Genomic DNA, 21,393 nt, shown 5'->3' with positions numbered 1-21,393 from the left:
TCACTCTCTGAAGGTTCCAAAAATGTAAAACAACTTGGTAAAAAAAGGCCTTAAAATGTTTTGCTTCACTCAGGTGGAATAAACTGCAGCATGATTGGAAGCCTCATTATTTTTGGCTGATTAAAAACTGACATTGTCATTGACAAGACCTGTACCTGCAATGGTTACATCTGAGTAAAGTGTAGACCTTTATGGTTGACTACTGTTGTCGTCAAACTATTTATTTCTGATTTAATGTCTTTCTTATACTTTTACCATTTCATCCTTAAAATTTATTTGCAGTTTTATAAGTCTAAATGTTTGTTTTTTTGCCCTTGCTTTAATTGTCCTGTGTGCGCAGGGCGCCCATGCGAAACAGAGTGAACTTCTGTCAGTGGACCACCCTGTATAAATAAAGGTTTAATGAGTGAATGAATGGCTGCTGTACTGGAGTTTAATTGGAAATGAAACATGTAAAATCTTAGCCAGCATCACAAGAGACATGTAATATCAAAACCATATAAAGCGATGGTTAATCTAAGCTGTGACGAGACAAATTTAAAGTAATTGAAGCTATTTTTAAAAGAATTATATAGAGGACTGAAGTGCGTGAAAAATAAAGTAATACTTTAATTAATTTGAGTTCACAGAGTTGCAATCCGCAGACTAAGTCATTCAGGAAAGGCTTGTTTTTGCACAAATGTAATGCATTTATGCATAAGGTCCTACGACTGGAACAATTAAAGAAGAAGTGAATACTAAAACGGACAATTAAAATAGAGAGAAACTGAGACAGTGATCATTACTGCTGGCTTCCTCTTAAATCAGAAGCTGCACCTTAATCAAGGCTTCATAATTAGGGGCAATTAGCTATAGTAATTCACAGAGAGATAGCAGACTCTCTGTCTTTGTTAGAAGCAAAGTGTTTGTGTCTGGCAGTCATCTCTAAACGGCTATTTTGTTATGGATACAGGATTTAGTTTGAACACGATACAGTTTTTAACACCGGGCATAAATCTTACACGATCTTTTAAAACAAAACTAGAGCGTGATTCAAACAGCACCTGTCTTCATTTTTATATTAACAGATTATCGATCACTTCAACAAATGTAGCATGAAGTACTTAAGGATTCTCTTTGCACGTTCATGCTCATTTATCTGGAATCACTGTGCAAGACACTGTGTCCATTTAAAACAAGAAGCTAACAATAAGACGATGAATGCAGGTGAAAAAAAAAAAGATGAGTGGATTTCTTTTTTCTGCTTCTCAACCGTCGCTGACAGCTCAGTGGTGCCCTGACATTTGAAGAGAGCTCAATATTTCTGCAAATTCACTGACTTGCCAAAACTGGCAGGGGCGAAGTATGTGGTAAAAGAATGAGCAACAAAAGGGCTCCTTATGCCATTTATATCCTGACAACCTTTAACAGTTCACAGAGTTTTTGATGAGTTCTTTGGCGGCTCCACCTTCTTCACTCCGAAATCTATTGGAATATATACTTTTGTGTGTGTGTAATTTATCATTTTGCGTCAGTGCTTTGATACTTTTCTGCCACAACCTAAAATAAAGTCATAATCCCACTGAGGTTTTCTCACCTCTGTGACAGCATATTTCAAAACTTATAAATATTTCACCTTTGTTGAAGCTGTTTAGAGGCCAACAACAGTAAATATTGTCCTGTCAACTTTTTTTTTTTTATTATCACAAAACCCACTGCAGGAGCGCAAGGTGCAGTGGTCCTGCCCATCACAGCTGCAAGGAGGCGACGCTGAGCAACATTCAAACATAAATCTCTGCTCCCTGACTGGTGGTGATGTGCAGATCACACAGATAAAGCTGCAGCAAAGATTCTGATGCAGTGAGAACACTTTTGTTTTCCTAATTGGACCAAATTAGTATTCTTTACATAATACCACACACCAGACACTCACTTTATAAAGGTACACATTTTTTATACTGTCTTTGCCCCCAGAAAAGCCTAAATTCTTCATGGCCTGGATTCAACAAGGTGCTGGAAACATTCTTTTGAGATTCTGGTCCTTTGTTGACATGACGGTATCATTCATATTGTGACCCTCTCCTGATCCACCATATTCTAAAGGTGCTCTATTCGATTAAGATCTGGTGACTGTGGACTGGTCACTGTAGACTCTTGAAGTAGCCATTAAAAGATGGGTAGACTGTGGCTATAAAGGGAGTCACATGGCCAGCAATAATACTTAGTATGTAGGATTTGGTATTTAAACACTGCTCAGTTGGTATTAAGGGGCCTAATGTGTGCCAAGAAAATATTCCCCACATGATCACACCACCACTGTTGACACAAGGCAAGATGCATCAATGGATTCATATTGTTTACGCCAAATTCTGACCCTACCACCTGCATGTCACAGCAGAAATTGAGATTCGTCAGACCAAGCCACGTTTTTAATAACCTTCTACTGTCCAGTTGGTGAGAACCTATAGCAGGTGAAGCCTCAGGTTCCTGTTCTTAGCTGACAGGAGTGGAACGTGATGCGGTCTTCTGCTGCTTCAAGGTTTGACGTTCAGAGATGCTCTTCTACACACCACTGTTGTAACTAGTGGTTATTTGAATCACCTTCCTGTCAGCTTGAACCAGTCTGGCCATTCTCCTCTGACCTCTCTTTTCATCCACAGAGCTGCCACTTATTGGATTGTTTTTGTTTTTCACACCATTCTCTGTAAACTCTGGAGACGGGTGCATGAGCAAATCCCTTCTACAGCTCTTGTGTTTCTGAGATAACCAAACCATCTTGTCTGGAACCAGAAATCATTCCACGGTCAAAGTCACTTTGATCACACTTCATCCCCATTCTGATGTTTTAGTCTGAACAACAACTGAACCTCTTGACCGTGTCTGCACGCTTTATGCATCGAGTTGCTGCCACATGATTGATAGATTAGATATTTTCTGAGTGTATATTGAAATTGACTGCTGGAAGAGTGTTTTTCCTTCCTTCCAAACAGTCACTTTCATTTATGTCAGAGATTTGAAACTTGAGCTATAGATAGGCTAATATGTATATTACAGTACATATTTCTCATTTTACTTTGCTGAAAGTTCTTATCATTCAGTCTCTGTGCAGGGTCGATATATCGGTGCAGCTCTAGTACAGTGAGACAGATAATTTTGCATTAATTTTCTGCACAATATAGAAAAACACATTGAAGTGATTGAGTGAAAACGGTGATCAAGCGCAACTCATAAATTCAGGTTAACAATGCATATACTGATACTTTAAGGCATCATAAACCCCTCCTCTTTTGTCTCTCTTTCTCCAGCTATATTCTATAACCAGTCACACTACTGCTCTTCTTTTGTCCTGTTATCCTGCCCACATCTCTGCCTGCCTATTGCTCCCTCCCTTGTGTTTCGGTGCCCTAATTGGATGGTGTGTGAACACTGTGAAAGGGGGAAAATCATTCCATTTTCTTGGTCCACGGGTTTCTGGCAACGGAGAACTGAATTGAATAAACCCCTGCTGATAGAATTTGCACTTTGGTCTGACAGCCGAACAACAGAACAGCCAAGAGGACAGAAATCACATAAGAGTGAAAGTAAGCTCAAGAGAAGCCGGGGACACAACCACTGCGTAGCATACTAATCCATTCTAATGCTCATAGCTGCAGCCTCGGATTATGTAGCTGTTAATGTAGAAAGACACGAGCCCAGCCACGTCTGGCCCCAGTCACTTTCCAGGTGACTGGTTTTGTAGTCCAACAGAGTAGGTTGTGCCACAACAAATATAAAATAGAGCTGAAAGTATTAATTATCATTTTTATCAACACAAAATTAATCCACAGCAAAAAACCCAAACATTTGCTGTTTTATTGTTTCACAAAGGCCAAGACAACATCCTCAAATGTCTTCTTTTGTTCCGACCAACAGTCCACAACACAAAGATATTCAGTTTACCATCATAGAGACCAGAAAATATTCATATTTGAGAAGCTGGAGCCAGAGAATTTTTTTCTTAGAAAATGACTCCAAATGAATAATTGATAATTAAAACAGTTGGCAGCTAATCGTTGCAGCTCCACTCTATTTTTCGTCAATCTTATTATTGAACTCTTTGGTTTCATCAAGCTGCTGAACGTGATGTCTGCCCTCAAGTCCATATGTGATAAAAAAAAAATTGAACAGAGGTTGATGCATTATAATGATGCAATCTCATAAACTGCCAAGAACAATATAATTAAAACATCTCACAAACCTAAAAAGTATGATGGTTAAGAAGTGATGTGAAGTTACAGTCATGTTACTGTACATCAGAATGATCCCAAAGGGCTTCACACAGTTAAGTTTACAGATTTTGGACTGGTATTGGGTAGATACATGGAAGATATCTGGAATTACCCAGAAATCAAAAAGAAATATTGCAAGATTACGTAATAATGTTGATAATAATGATAATTGTTAGTTAGCCCTAATATAATGAAACGGATATTATAGAAGCAAAACTATCCCTTCTGTGAAAACCATGGTCATAAAACGAGATGCAACAAGCTTTTATTACTTCCCGCACATGAATCGATTCATATTTTCTGAGAAATTATACTCAGGGTTCAGACGGAGGCTCAAGCCAGTACATGACTGAAAACAGTAATCATAATCAACCTCAGATCCTCATTTCCTGTGTTTACTATATTGAAAGATACAACTCAAGCTTTGATAACATAATTAACGTCTCCCAGAGATCAATAACCCTAGAGCATGCAGCTAATGAGACATCAAGACATGACAGAGAGAGGAGGGACAGACGGAGACAGACACCTGACTCTACTCACATTATGGTCCAGTGATCTGCTGAAGGCTTAATAGAAACGTTCTTTCTATAGGGTCTCATAAAATGCTTGTTAGTGAGACCCCAACAGGAAATTAATCATTGATTGTTGACATATTTTAGGGTGGATTAAAACATAATTAGATTGTTGTCATTAACTCACCATTGCAATGCTCATCTAATATTATTGCCTCCTTATTTTGCTAAGGAGCTTGAGAGTAGTCGGAGTTGTTTGCCTAAAGTGAGCTGCAGTGGTACCAGGAGACCAACAAAGACATTTGAAATCATGCAGCCGACTAATTCATCCAAATAGTGAAGCCACCAGTTCTTATACAACATCCGCTGCAGCAGAACAGCTGTCGAGGGTATGACATACTGTTATGATCATTACATGGTGTAGGCGTACTTGTATTTCAGAGTTATTTGAGATGATAATGGGTCATGGACTACTTAACAAGCTACTGACGAACTGTCACCATTTCCCTATGGAGAGCTACAGTACAGTGTTTGTTATTTGGAAATAATGTCACTATAATAAATGTAAATGGTAACAAACTCAACCATCAATTCTTAAATTAAATCTGCTATTTAATTGAATTATTATCATTTTGACTAAATCAGGGTTTAGTATTTTACATATGAATTAAAAAGAGTGGTCATGTCAGCTGGCACATGTATGTATGCATTTATGGACATGCAATGACTGTGTTTTTGTAAATGTACAAAGTAGAAACATCGTGATATAGTAATGTTTCTGGAAAATCTATTGAAAAGCTGTCTGTCTTAATACAATACTGACGTGCCAATATGTACGTGGAAATGGGTCTTGGTCACTCTAACACTTCCTGCTCTCCACACTGAGCCTGAAGCTATTTTCAAAGAACAGGACTACACTGTAAGGAACAGGGAACGAAATCCACAAGGGTTCCAAAATGGACATAAATACAGCGTTTGCAAGGCTCTGTAGAAGATGAGAAGCTGTAAGAAAATGTCTGCAGAACACGGCCGCACCTGACAACAGCTGACGAGGGGAGTAAGTGTAAATGAATACGTAGTATGTAGTTCAATCTGTAATGTGAGTAAAAAGTCAGTTCCAGCAACAAATCTATATACGACTACTAGAATGTTTCCTTTCGCCGCAGGAACCTTTCAGAGAAGCAAAAAGAGGGAATTTTGTTCTAAACAGGCTGCAACTTTGGAAGATACCGACTTGATTACTTAACTCAGACGGCTGAAGCATCATATTAGCATCAGCTGAACATTGAAAGCATTTTTTCACATTTCTTACAGTGTAATCACATTCCAGGAGAATAGCTTCAAGGTGTGGAGAGTAGGAATTGTTACAACAACCAACACCTATTTCCACGTACACATTGGCACGTCAGTATTGTATTAAGACAGACTTGATAAAACCCAAACCTATCCTTTAAAAGGGACAGATATCACAGCATAAATTTTATGGCAACATCTCTGACTGTTGACAAGCCATCAGAGATTTTGCCACACGCAGATACACACAAACACACACATAAAAGTCAAAGGTGAATACTGTCACCTGGCAGTCAACTAGTGCTTCACACCATAAATATGCCACCATGAGTGAGAATTAGTCTGTGCCAAGGACACAGAAGAAGGGAAGCGAGCACTGCTTTGGATCTGGGCGTCGTATCTTTTATTGAATCTTTGGGGACATCAATGAAAATCTAATAGCCTGCTTCTCTAAGCCTGCCTGTGGTATGGACAAATCCTTGATATCCAGTCTGCACATCACGTGTGTATATTACATCTAATATTGCTCCTCTGAAACACTGGCTACAGTCTGTTCTCAATTAAGTGTGTTTTTGTTTTTTTTTTCATTTGCAATTTCAGACTGTAAAACGAAAAGGTAAGCTCGCTCTGCTGGAAACTACAGATAACATTCAGAAAGGTATATAGTGCCATCTGCCTAATGGTCCTTTAGATTAATGTCCTGGCCCCATTTGTATGCAGGAACACTGTCCTGTAATGGACTTGTGTAAAGTCTCCCAGCATTTTAGCACAATAGGACTACAACATCAAATCCTGGCTAAGCAACTACTTGAAAATGGAACATAGGGGAAGATATTAGATATTATAAGCTGCTGAAAATCCTTAGCGATAACAAGTGATTGAGTCTTGCAGGCAATCATCACCCCAAAAGAGGGAGAAGCATGACTGATTTACAGTAACATGTTAATGTTGGCATGTCTGTACTACATCCCCTCTGTTCTCCATCTCCAGTGTAATAACAGACACAGAGAGGAGCTTTCGCAGACCTCAGATTATCATCACTCAAATGTCATCTCCCTCTTAAACTAACGCTCACTCTTTGATGGTATCGCACTTCTACTTTCAAACATTAATATTTGCTATCCTGGTTATTAAATATTTTACCGCAGGCAGCCGTTTCATTGTATTATTCCATTTGTCAAGGAATGGTAGCTGTGAACAAGAGAGGGAATCATCATTTCAATGTGACAAATTGTACTTGTTATATTCAGGGGATGGACAGATTAAAAGCAAACCTGGATAATGTAATGTGATCTAAAACTATAAAACTAAAATAGATATTACAGAAAGGGATGTAAGTGCAGGTAATGTCTGTGTCTGTAGTATAGCTGAACTTAATTGCTTATTGCTCTACCTACAGAAACTAATTATATCAAATATACTTTATAATGCAATACAACAGAACCACAAACCATAGTCTCAAATATGATCAGGGCTGAATCACAACCTCTAATACAGTCTCAACAAAAAATAGAACAGGTTTAACAAAAAAGAGTTTTTAATGCAGGGCTGTTCAGGTGTCACTTTTATAGTGTTTACCACATGCTGACAGAATAAATGAAAGAATTTCACACACTCATGTTTTCTTAGTGGTTAGTTTGGTTACTGACTGATAACAAGACTAGGAGTCTACAGTCACACTAGCAGCTCTGTGAGGATATACTAAGACACAGCGGTGGTTTGAACTGAATGTGAATGTTTCAGTGATTTTTCCAAGCAAAAATGCCAAATATGATTTGTTTCCAGCCTCTCAAATGTGACAGTTTGCTGTTTTCCTTTGTCATGTATTGAATGTCTTAAGGTTTTGAACTTAACTAAAAACTGCTATAACAAGTTAATATTAGGGCTGCAACTAACAGCTTTTGTTGTTATTGATTAATCCTCTGATGTTGGTATAAATTAGTCAGTTTAGTCTATAAAAATGTCAAAATACTGAAAATTGTTGGGCGTAGTTTCTCAGAGCCTAAAACAACAGCATTCAAAACCCAAAGATATTAAGTTTACATTGACATTAAAGAGAAAAGCTGCAATTCCTAAATCATTGGAAATGCTGCAACCAGAGAATGTTGGACATTTTTAAAACGTCTTAAATCTATTTTAAAAATTCTGATGATTAATTCTGTCAATCAACTGATTAATTGACTAATTGTTTCAGCTTTATTGCATATATAAAGGCATGACTATAAAAGTATCTTTATTCAATGTGATTAGATTTATTACACTATAAAAGCGGGTGAAATCAGCTGCGGCCCAAAAACCTCACAAAAAACTCACGAGTGACAGGACCATAAATAATCAGCCACAGACCTGGATATTAATGTCAATCTAGCAAAAACATTTGGTTTTATTTGCGGACTTGGAGCATAAAGAGACCGGTCATTTTATGCACAGCAATGTCCTGAGAACTGCAGCAGACTGAAGTGAACAGGACTTGTCAGACTGACACTCTGTAAAAAAGATGACAGCTGAGACACTGTGCTGCAGCTGCTGTTACCTGCAGGCCACAGCCCAGTAGGCAGAGTCTGCGACTTGATCTGCCCATGATGGATGGTACTGTCAGCTCATCAGGACCACTCTGAACTTATAAACACACATACACACACACACACACGTGCACAGACACGTTCACCATGTATGTAGAGTAAGAGGATTCTGTGTCAGCTGCGTTTCTACTATACGTTATGGAAACACTGCATGCTAAAAATATTAAATAAGGACAAGAGGGAGAGAAAAAAATTGAAATAACGAACATCTGAAGGGACAATGGAACAGAGAGAAACGCTGAAAATAGGTGACAGTAATGGTGAGAAGAAAGCGATAGCGGAGATAGCTGTCATGGCAACGTTCTAAATATGGCAAAGCAACAGTTAATTACCACCTCCACCCACAGGTATGATGCATACATAATGGTCAAGGTGAGAGGACAGCCGCTACAAAACCTCAGTTAGTTATCACCTGCAGGTATTTCTGGAGCACCATGTGCCAGGAGACTAGCCCAGTTTCTCACAGACACATAAGGAAAATGTGAAAGTGTGAGGAAAATACCAAGAGATCCGCCGCTCTAACTGTCAAAGACCAAGTTTAACATGTGGTCTCTGCAGGATTGGCCAGAGAGAAAATTTAGAGGTTGCTGGTTGTGCAATAATTACTTTCTGGGTGGTTACATTCTACATGTAGGATATTTCAGTATTCCCCTGAAGACCTTTGCAACCTAATGGAGTAGAAAAGATGACATCCCAGCTAAATTAATGATATCAACGAATTGTAGCACTGTTTCCCACTGCACGCATATCATTATCACTCTCCCGCTGTGTTGCTATGTTGTTTCAAACCAGGTGTGCTGTGATCCACTTACTGAAGTGCTTGGCTATTTAAATGAGCCTATTTGTCACTATAATTTAACGGCTGCATGTCAAATCAGTCACTATCCAGAAAAACTGCAAGTTCGTCAAAGATGGTTGAGAGCTCTGGTATAATTGAGACCGCCAGGGAAGAAAAGGGAATTGACCTGACTCCTTGAAGTGACCTTAAACTGGCAAAAGGGTCATCTGCAGTTGCCGGTGGAATATCCTTAAAATGTCCTGAACATGAGTGAATACCTCTTTAGACAATTTGGGGAAATTAGGAATGAAAACTCAAGGTTGAGGCACACAGACACAACTGATCATACACAGACTTTAATACAGCATGCATGGGGTTTGGTATTTTAATGTAAAAACAAACAAACAAACAAACAAACAAACAAACAAAAACCTGGCAATTCAGAGGAAGGTCCCATTGTCCCATTCATGTAAGAGGTCTCACACACAGGTCAGGGATGCAGCATTTCTGAAAAAAACTGATTCTGTAATTTATATTTTTTATTTAACTCTGGGGTAAAGCTGTGTCCTACACAGCTCCCCCGACATTGGTCCAGGCCAGTGCAAGAAATTTGTCCTGTACATTATTTATATGACATAATGTTACCCTTTAAGAGATGCTATGTTGCTAAAAATGAGAAAACTCACCCATCAGTGCTAAATTACAACCAAGAGGGTAGTTCCGGGTCTGAAAAATGAAGCCAATATGGCTTAAAACTGCATTCTCTCTAAAAGCTATCAGGGGCGACTCCACTGGTTTCAAAAAGAGGTCAGTTTGTATAGAAATCTATGAGAAAATGACCCTACTTCTCACTTGATTTATTACCTCAGTAAACACTTTCCTAATGAGTTTATGGTCTCAATTGCTTGTTTCAAGTCTTCTTCAATACAGCATGATGTTCATTTTGTAAATTATGGGTGCATTTAATTTAAATTTGACGATAAAGTGGCGTATGCCTTAGGGCGTGGTTATGTTGTGATTGACAAGTCGCTACCACAGTGACAACGTTGGTTAGGTAATGTAACCATAGCCCAGATTCGCAGACTGTAGGCATAGCCGTCGCTATTTCAGTGTGTTTTCAGTTCATGAAAGTTAATTGTAATATTTTGGTCACCTAAAAAAAGTCTTGTTCAGCATTTGGTTGGACTAAAAGACCCTCTAAGGAGTCGGATGTTCAGTTTTATTTTATTTTTTCAGTTTTTTAATATATTTAAACCTGTTTTTTGCGAGAGATAATTAGTTATCACAGTTAACCATAGACTGTAAATGCACCGTGCAAACCAAGCTGGCAGCTAGCATTAGGGTCAGCTCCACCCTCTTGTCCAAATATAGTCACTTCTCATCACTTCTGGCTCCAAAAATCCAAGATGGAGACAGTCAAAATGGCAAACTCAAGGCTTCAAAACGGGAGTCCACAATCCGATGGATGACGTCATGGTGGCTACGTCCATTAGTTTTTACAGTCTATGATTACAACACCTACTTTATCATACTCTGGCTCCGGGATTGAGTCTGATCAGTGGCTATGAGTAGCATTTAACATTAAGAGGGATTTCTGCACATCTTCCAGCAGCTGAGTGAAGTGCATCTTTGATCAAGGTCAGGAAACTTCAGCGAGGAGAGAGGACAGAAACACGCTGCAGGCCACACTTGCTGTGACTCTGATGAAGACGCAGTAGTGTCAAAACATTTACACAAGTAAAGGCTGTAAATGAATCATTGTGGTCTTGTCCTTTCTCTTCACTGGTGCTTTTTACATATTATGTAAATAAGGGAGAGTGTTATGTCACAATCTGTTGGACTGTTCTGTCCTCCTTCAGCCATCCACATGAAAGATGATATGTGGAAGATCTCCTTGCAAAAAAGGAGACGGGTAAGCAGCAAAATAAATACTGTTCAAAAACTGGGCAACTTTTAGTCAAGGGAAAGACCTCCTTTGTTTTGAATGGACAGCTTAAAAATAATCTTTGCTAGTTCATTTTGATTCATAAGCAATTGACAGAGTAAACACTTATAACTTCAGAACCAAAGCAGCTAGTCCATGATGCAAATAAGGTGCTTGTTTCAGATGCTCCATATATGTCATTTTATTTATATGTCATTATACTAGAACAAAAAACTTTTGGGAGGGATACAACAAACACCAACATCATTTGTTTGTTTCCTGTGCTACTTTTTATACAGAAATAAATTTGTGTCTATTCTTACACTCATTTCTACTCAGTAAGAATGAATGTTTCTTGCTTTTTCATGTTCCAGGACAGAAAATAACAAGGTGAACAATGAAATACAAAGGTATTGTTACTCATGGTTGCCCATAGAGAAAACTTTATACAATCATACCCACTTAATATGCAGGCAGAGGTCAAAACTGTCAAACTCTCCATTAATAGCATTTCTCTTAAAGGTTGTCCAGTTCAGAGCTGTGCAGAAGGATGAAAGATGAAACACCAGTATAGCCTGTACTTTGGGAAAGGAGATCTTTTAAGCTAAGAAACTGAGCTTGGCCCACAGATGACAGTTACACTCTGGGGATAAGAAAGACGAGAAAAGTTAGAGGGATCAGACACAGACAAGGAGACTGTATCGGCGCCTTGCTTGTTATCTGATTCTTTCCACTGCTATTATCACTATCAAACGAACCGGACCCCTTTTATTTCTGGAGAAACTGGGCTTGGTCTGCTGAAAATGGATTTCAAGTGGTCAGTGATGCTTTTTTGGGGGTTTGAGGACATTGTTGTTGTTTTTAAAAAAAGGGATATGCAGCACTCTAGTCTATTCCCACCTCATGCAGGCACATTAATCCTCTGAGCTTGATGGTTCATCTTTGAACACATGACTCTTTGGAGAGCTTAAGCAGTGATAAGAACCCCAATGCAAGCTAATAATCACTGTTCCCTCTCAACAGATGGAGCGACATGTCTGGACTTTCACACTTACAATAGGTGATGATCTAACTATCAGCCATAAGAGGCACTTCAGAAACTCACTAGCTGTAGACTGTTAAGTGTTTGCTGTCAGTGTAAGAGCATAGTCAAAAGCTAACAGCTCTCATCAGAATTGCTAAGGATGTCTCCCTAGATGTCTGTACTTCAGAAGTTAATCTTTAAAGGACAACTGATGGCGTTGTTCTCATGGAGTTTTAATATTTTAAAGCGAGCGGTACAAAGAGAGCAGGAAATATAGTGTCATCTTCACAAGTCCTAAGTTTAAATCCACACCCTGTAAATCTCCTAAGCAAGAAAACTCACAAATTCCTCAGTCCCTGTTTTCAGGAGCTTTAATGTCTCGCTGCATGTTCCTCATCGAAGACTAAAGATCCTCTCAAACTGTACAACTCCATCCAAAAGGCCTCAAAAACAGACCATGTAGGATGTTTTTTGAATGCCATCAGAATTAGCTGAAAAGACGTTTCGATATACAGTACTTTCGTTTCTGTTCTCGCTGCACACACAACATGTGATCAACAAACTGTTACTATAATGATTCATCTTTACTGTAAATACCTGTAAATAACTCAACAGGCTTCAGCTACCTAACAATTACCTTACAGGTAAAGGATATAAATGAACTGTTCGCTAAATGCTTCAATCATAGCTAACAACTATAACTAGCCGCAGAGGGTCTGTCAAGATTTGGATTTCCCTGAATGCTGAAAAGAGTGGAGTGTTTTTTTTGGCCTTTCTACAACCAAAAAGACAGGTACAAAATGATAAGAAATTAATTTAACAGTGCATTTGTCTGCTCAAATATAAAATGCAATCTGATCTTAAATTTTTCCTTATATTGTAATACTTATAATACTCTTAGGACTAACTAGCAATACAAGAACAATGCTGCTCCTTTATTTCCAGTCTTCTACTTGAATGATGTTTTGCCTGGGACATGCAGCTTTAGCCTCAGCCCTTTAGCATGATATCAAGTACGTAACCATCAAGTGCTCATTTAAGACCCATTTTCAGAATTCTAGTTTAAAAACCAGTCAACTGGAAACATTAAAAAGTTAGCTGTAGGAGCTTTTTTGAACCAATTCATGAAGCTAATGTTAGCTTAATTAGCTAGCTAGCCATAGCTGATAAAATTGCTGATAAAATGCCATAAATAGTACTTATTTCTGCCAGCAAAACTGACATTTTGTATTGCATATGCACAGTGCAAGAGCACAGAGCTTGACAGGGTTATAGCAACAGAATCTAAAATATGTGTTGTTGGTCAAGTACCCAGTTTGACAGACTTTTATTCTATTTGACAGTCAACTGAAAAAATGAAATTCTGTTGAATATCAATTGATATACTGTTGAGTCAAATATCAAAATTAAGTGATACAAGCTGCCCTTGTCATGATAATTTGAATTAATGAGGAAGCCTCTGTGTATACCACCAAGTGACAGTGTGATGGTGCCACGAAGGAATCCTGGCAGTGCCCCTCAACACTCTTCATTCTGGGAAATGTTATGTGCCAAATTGTCTCTCTATGGAGATTTACGGTCACCCTGACGGCAAGTGGCACATGTTCTTGATTTGCACAAATAAAAACACTCAGCTTCATTTAGAGTAACTGACAGAGCTGTACTGTGTTGAGAGAACACAAAATGAGCACAACACAGGTAAACTTTCCAAGTAGTCGAGGGAGTGATAAAAACAATGGAAAAAGAAATGGGAAAACCAAATAGTGGAGACCGTCTAAAACAACAGGAATGTGAAGGAAGGTTTAATTCTTTATGTTTTCCAACAAGCAGCTGAACATTTTTTACCTTTCTGTTATCTTCACCATGTCAAACCCAGATCCTCATGCTCTTCCTCTGGGCCTTGACTCATAAACTTCCTATTTTGTAGATGTCACTGATCAGAGACATGTTTTCTCCATCACACAGTTTTCCTGATTTCTTCAACAATTACTTTGTCACAGATATGTGTAAGAGTAATGGCTTATGGCATGCAGTACAGTAGGCCTACTTACTCACTGCAAATTTAAACAGGGTGCCAACAAAAAAGGGTGCAAAGACAGTCAGGTCTGGTCTGAGAAGACATGAGGATGCCTGGGGAGGGTAACATAATACAAAATATCTAAATAGAGAGAGAACACCAACACTGGCAGCAGCATGATGCAACACCAATCAGCAAGCAGCTGTGGTTGAAAGAAGAAGGAAAACATTTTTCCTGAACTCTTCCTGAACTTGTGGCAAAAATCACTTTTGTGTTCTGCGATGATTTTGACACACCACGTGTTCAGAGCTAATAGTGACTCCACTCTGACTAACTTGGGTATTAGACACACAGACAAAAGAGTTGGATGTATAAGACTACAGAGTATGTACAGTTTTGATATTTGGCATTTGGGAGTTGCATCTTGGCTATAACCCAGCTCATTTGTTTTCTCTTGATCTAATTATGATATGGAAAATATAATTATATCAACAGCATGAAGCACTGTAGTGAATGTGCTAACAACAATCAAAAGAAAAATACGTGAAATTAATTGGAATACAAAAGTAAATGACTCCACATGCAAATAATTGTCTAGATGCAGCAGCCTAAAAAAAACAAAAAAAAAAATGGCCTACATAAAGCAGACACCATGACATCACCTGCAAGCTGTTTTTAAGTCTGTACTGCTAACAGGCACTGTAGCAAAGAAATATGGAGCTGAAAACAATCAAATATTTTATTGAAGAAGAAGTTTGAAGTTGAGTTGAAAGTCGTGTAATCATTGGATTTTAATACTCTAAATATTTTAACTGCATGCAGTAAAAATGTTCCACTCAGCAACTGTCCAGAGAAGACTTTTTGGTAGAGCATTACGTGGAGTCCTGAAAAACACCACAAACTTTTCAACAACTCATTAAAAAAATTCAAGTGACACGCCACAGAAACCTGTAATATTGAACTGGAACATTTCAATCTGACAGTGTATGAATCATGAACACATCATCGCTCCCCCTTTTCTAACAAATACGTAAATGTGAAGGGCAGGGATACCGGCAGCTGTTGTGTGTTAGGCTGTGTAAAAGGTAAGCCAAAGGTCTTAAAGGGCAATGTCACCCAATCTAAAAGGAAAAATAAGAGCATCCTTTGCTGTGATTGTTATGGAACACTTTGAGAAGCAGAGGCTAGTCTGCCAAACAATCTATTATTTATGTAATTAATGGTATATGTTGTGATGTATCTCTGTCAGAACTGTGCAATTTATGGACATTAACGTTTGTTTTAGAAATGGTATTATTATTGACAGCTATAGAGTAGAGCAGTGGTCACCAAACCAATTGGTGTTCTCTCTCTATTTGGATCTGTTGGGGTCGGCACTTTTCTCTATTGAGTTTAGTTATCATCATGTCTTTTCAGACCAGGCCTGACTGTCCTCGAGTTGAGTCTGTTTAAGATTGGGTCCGAAGTTTTGAATCCATGAAGACCTCTACTCCAGTGGCATGTTTTAGCCCTGTATGTTTTAGATAACACACATAACACACATGATTCTGATTATTAACTCTTTATCAAGCCCTTGACAAGTTTCAGCTGCTTGATAACGAGTTAATAATAATAATCGGGTGTGTTGTAGCTCTCCAGGAGCAGGGTTGGTTACCACTGGAGAAGAGATCTTCATGGATTCAAAACTTCAGACCAATTCTCTGACAGACTCAACTGAGTCTGAAAAGACTAGGCCTGACTGGACTCACTAAAAAAGTGCCAACCCCAACAGATCCAAATAGAGAGACACCAGCACTGGCAGCAGCACGATGCGACACCAATAAGCAAGCAGCCGTAGTCGACAAGAGTAGGAATACAGGTTCTTTTTCCAGAACTTGACTCTCTGTCTTGTGGCTCTGTCTCCTGCAATGATTATGACACACGATGGGTTCAGAGCTAATAGCGAGTCCATTGTGTGTCAGTATGTCTAATACTCAAATTGGGAAAAGACCCATGAACTGTGGTAATTGAGGACCTTACCTGGAACTGATTAGACTAATTTAATCTAGATGTAATGGACTAAATATAATTTGACCCAACCCAACAAAGTTCTAAATTGGGTCTCAGTTACTAGTAATGGAGTGGACCTGTAAAGACCTCTACTATAGCATATTGTAGTCGTGTATGCAGGAAGATAAAGGCCTATTAATCACAAATGACTTGATTTCTCAATTTCAACGCTGATGCTGTAGACGCTCACAATTGGAAATTATATTAATTCAACACAAAGCTTAATGAACTCACGTTTCTTTGACAGTAAATGAAAGCTTTTTTAACACTACGAGAAACTCGCACCCAAAACTGGGAAAGCAACCAGGAGAAGAACAATGGGTTCCCACTGAAAAACAATGGGACTGGACCTGGATGCTATTTTTATTAATTCTACAGACTTTCAGCTTCTCTTTCACTGGTGTATCTCCTGAAAGATAAATGTAAAGCCATACCTCACAACCTCTTCACAACCAACATGCAGTTGTTAAATACTTGCAAACCATTTCCAAGCAGCATCAATGGAAATAGCTATTGTATGATGGATGACGTTTTAGTTGAACTATTGGATTATCGCAGTGATTAGCCTATGCAGGTGGTCTGTTGCTCCCTCCTTTGTTGTGTCATCAATGTCTACTGCTTCTCTGTGCCTATATGGACCAAGAACTCTGTGGGCTTCATTGTCAGTTGTGGCCCACTTCTCTCCTCTCTTCCCCCACCTAGCTGTATGCAGCAAGGGTTATTAATGAGAAGCACAGAGCAATGCATCAACACAGAGCCAAGATGGAGGTGTGGGTTTGTAATGGGTCGTAGCGACACTATGCTGAGACCAGAATTAATGATGACAACAGCCTCCAACCTGGGGCACAGCAGGAGGACCATAATACACAGTTTGTCCCATGAAAAATAAGGCATGGAGCAGCTGCCTCTGAGTGGATCTGGGTCTTACAGGACTAGCACACAGTGCATCCTGGAGGAATGAAATCTCATTGGGAAGATTGGGGACTGTAATGTATTTACATTACATTAGATGGCAGTTTTATAGCCCCAAGCCCACAGAAATATAGATATCATTAAGTATCCTGTAGCCCTGATTAACAGAGTTCAGACAGCGTTCAAAGAGATGCAGAACTGGCTAGGGTTAATCAGATATCCAGGAAGTACAGTGTCACACCCTGAAGTGGGGACACCACTAATTGTCAACAGAAGACATTATTGTACATTATTGAGCTCAGCATAAACAGCTCAGCAGAAAACACAGATTGTGGACTATTTATATCCATACTTATGGCTGCAGTTTAGCACAGGATCTGTGCATGCATTCGCATGTGTAAAGACGGATGGAGCACCATCAACATCATTTTATATGCTCTGTCCATTGAGATCATGAATCATTTGCAACACACAATCATTTCATACTTTGACAGGAGAGAAAATCATTTAGAGTCCAAGATGCAGGAGTAAAGAATGATAACTCAAGCATGGATTTGGTTGTGGCAAAGTACAACCATGGATTCTCACAGTGGAAACACAGTGCAATTTTCTATTCTGAGTAAAAAAGGTTTCTGACATGATGAATCATTGTACAGGATATGCATGGAGAGACATCTACAAACCACATTATTGTTGAACAAAAAGTGCTAATTTGGTCTTGCATAACTCTGTACCTTTTCTCACAACTGACACCTGTGGGTATGTTTATGTATAGTAACAGACCAGATGAAGATAAAATAATTCATACTCAACATCATTAGCTGCTGTACTTGGTTGCTGCTGGGGAGTGAGCTTTAAATATAGTCTCCAGGCATTTGCAAATTTGGGAGAACTTTGCAAAATAACTCAAATTGGTTTGTAAGACACACCGAATAACAAGCATACTTGTAGTTTTGGACATTTACTCCTTAGCATAATATGATCCACCAAAGCACACAGACACAACATCACAAAATTGTGTGCATGCTAAAAGTGCTGCCTTATTGCGCATGCTAAAATTGCTGTAAACATAAACCTTGTTGCTACTTTCATGTTTGCTTGTTGCTTTTAATGTGAAGCACTGTGTAACTCTTGTTTTGAAGTGATTTATAAATACATATTTACTTACTTACTTTTTGAAAGATCAATATCTGTATCAGCCTCAAAATTCCATTCTGTAAAGCTCTAGTCTGTCTGCATATTAAAAGCTGTTACTAAGCATGATGATATAAAATGACTCAGTTTCTGAAAGCCATTGCCCTTTTGATTAATGTATACATTTTTAAAGCTTAATCATCGTTACAGCTTTCGCACAGGCTTAATTACAATAAATATTCCAAATTCAGGCCAAAAGACTCTGTGGAGAATAATTGGATAAACAAAGGAACACAGGCGTGCAGAGTAATAGTTCTGTGTCTGACGGTGAAGGGAAGGAAGTCACTCAACTATCACTATAAGCCCTCTAGGAAGGAAATCAAATGGAAATTATAGCAACAAGAGCAACATGTAACAGCACAAAGACAGTTGGAGGACTTGACTTCTTCACCACAAATAACATAATTAAAGCTGCATCAAACACAAAAGCATCAAATTCCTGTATCAAACACAAACCCCACTTTGGGGCTCAGGTGCTGGGAGTCACGAGAGTCATGGTAAGGACCAATAACAGGTCCCACTTTGAAGGAATCTCATTCACTAATGGCTGACCCCTGTGACATTTCTACTTGCTTGTATTTTTAATTCCACTGTCACTCCACTCAAAGATGTCCTTACATTCACTACCTTGACTTATTTCATGCTACATAGAAGGGATGCCCAGAGGAGAGGCTTGTTTTATCTACAATCGTGATACATGTAAAAGATTGATCTATGACAAAAGCAGAGCACATGAAGACACTTCCAAATGAATAAAATTCTAGGGAGTGTAATAAGGGACAGTAAAGATAATGGATATCGTAATTAAAAGGGCCTAATTGGTAAAGACCCGGTAAAAATATATTAAAGCACAAGTCAGAGCAGAGATAAAAAGAAAATTAATCTAACTAAAGAGATTGTGGTGCATGACTCCTCAGTGTTGTTTATATAGACACTGTCATCCATTTCCCCAGAGAACTGAAGCAGGGCTACAAAAAAAATACTTGGTCTGCGTGCAAAAGAGGCCAATACAAAGACTGCTCAGACAGGCGGTACAACACATGAATAGGCAAAAGCTGAAGCCCTTCTCAAGGCTTTTTCATGAAAAATAAAACTTTTGAAGACACTTCAACAGTACATCACAGAAACATTTTACTTCATTATAATGGATGGTCATTGTCTATAGCAAATGATATGTTTTCACCATATACTGTAACTGTATGTGCATAACTCTTAACTTCTACTTAAATGTCCAAATATTGCTATAAAACATATTTAAATATCTAGGGTGCTGCTCGTCTTCAGATAATATGGTAATTTATGGTAACTTATGAAAATGACCTAGCTTAACATATGGTTATGTCTCAAGCAAGCTGACACATATAAATGTCATAATATAGACACAAACCATGCACAGTATTATGCAGATATAAAATATGCCAGATAAATATGGATGATGATGTAAACAGATGAATGTGGGCTGATAAGTGAATGCAACTAGGAATATCACCTCACGGCTGTGTGCCTCCGCCAACCACTCAGGTTGCAGTTTACATCCATGTCTGTCCAGACTTATATAATATTTGTATTGAAGACTTTGAAGAAATTTAATAAAAGGTATTAAGTGTATTTTCCTTGTATGTGTTTACATGCTTAGCCAGTAAAGCTGATTCTGATAGAACACAAAGTTGTAGCCATGACAGCAGACGATGCTTCAGATATGGATGTTGCTGCAAAGAAGCTATAAATACTAAAACGCCGACACTTGACACACATCTTCAACCCGGCAGCAGGGAGATCTAAACGATCACCGCAGTTTCAAGGTGGGCACCCAAGATAAGTGTCACCAATTCAGTATCCGACCAAATGTGAAATATGGTCACAATCTCCCCCTCTGTTCCTGGGTTAAGGCATTGAATAACAGCCAGAAAAATGTTTTTGCAGAACATTATGATGTCACAGTAAAGTGGATCTTTGACCTATTGGATATAAAATGTCATCACTTCATAATTTTATCATATTAGACATTTCTGTGAAACTTTATCATAATTAATTCTGAGTTCTTGAGTTATGGCCAAAAATGTGTTTTGTGAAGTCACAGTGACCTTTGACCACCAAATTCTAATCAGTTTGTCCTTGAGTCCAAGTGGACGTTTGTGCCAAATATGAAGAAATTCCCTCATGGCGTTCCTGAGATATCGTGTTCACTAGAATTGGACAGATGGACGGTCAAAGCGAAAACATAATGCTTCCGGCCATGGCTGTCGCTGTTGCAGAGGCATAAAAAGTTACATGTGGCTGAACACAGGGTCTCTGCATAACTAATTCAGGGGTGAATTCACAAAGAATGGATTGCGGCCGTTGATAGCACCATGAATTGCACATCACTTGCAACCAATATCTACCTCATCTCAAGGTCCGATTCACAAAAGATATTGTACTAATGATATTACAGCACAAACACGCCCATAAAGTTTTGCAGCTGAGTGCAATTATCCATGTGGCAAAGTATGCCTTGTTTGTTTGCCTTTGTGCCAAGAACACAGTAGACAGAACAATTGCAGAGAAAAACTTCAGGCAAGAAATTTAAACATGACAGAGAGAAACCATATTTGGGATTTAATGTGTATTTCTATATATAATAACCTTGTTTTTCATTCATCTTCATTTTCTCATTTTTTTCTCATCTATTTTCAAAAATGATGATATGTTATTCATTTATTTTTCATGACACAACTGTCATTGCATCTTGTCACTGCAACCTCTAACAAAATAGCCTAAATGAGTTTGAGCGGAGCCGTCCATGGTTCTGACAGCCCTTATAAATGTGCTTCAGTTACCACCAACTGTCTCTGAAGATGCTAATAATTTCACACTAA

Source organism: Thunnus thynnus, chromosome 5 (assembly GCF_963924715.1).
Source record: "Thunnus thynnus chromosome 5, fThuThy2.1, whole genome shotgun sequence".
In the NCBI taxonomy this organism is placed as follows: Eukaryota; Metazoa; Chordata; class Actinopteri; order Scombriformes; family Scombridae; genus Thunnus; species Thunnus thynnus.
The sequence above is the reverse complement of the archived record's forward strand: the minus strand, read 5'-3'. Positions refer to the sequence as shown.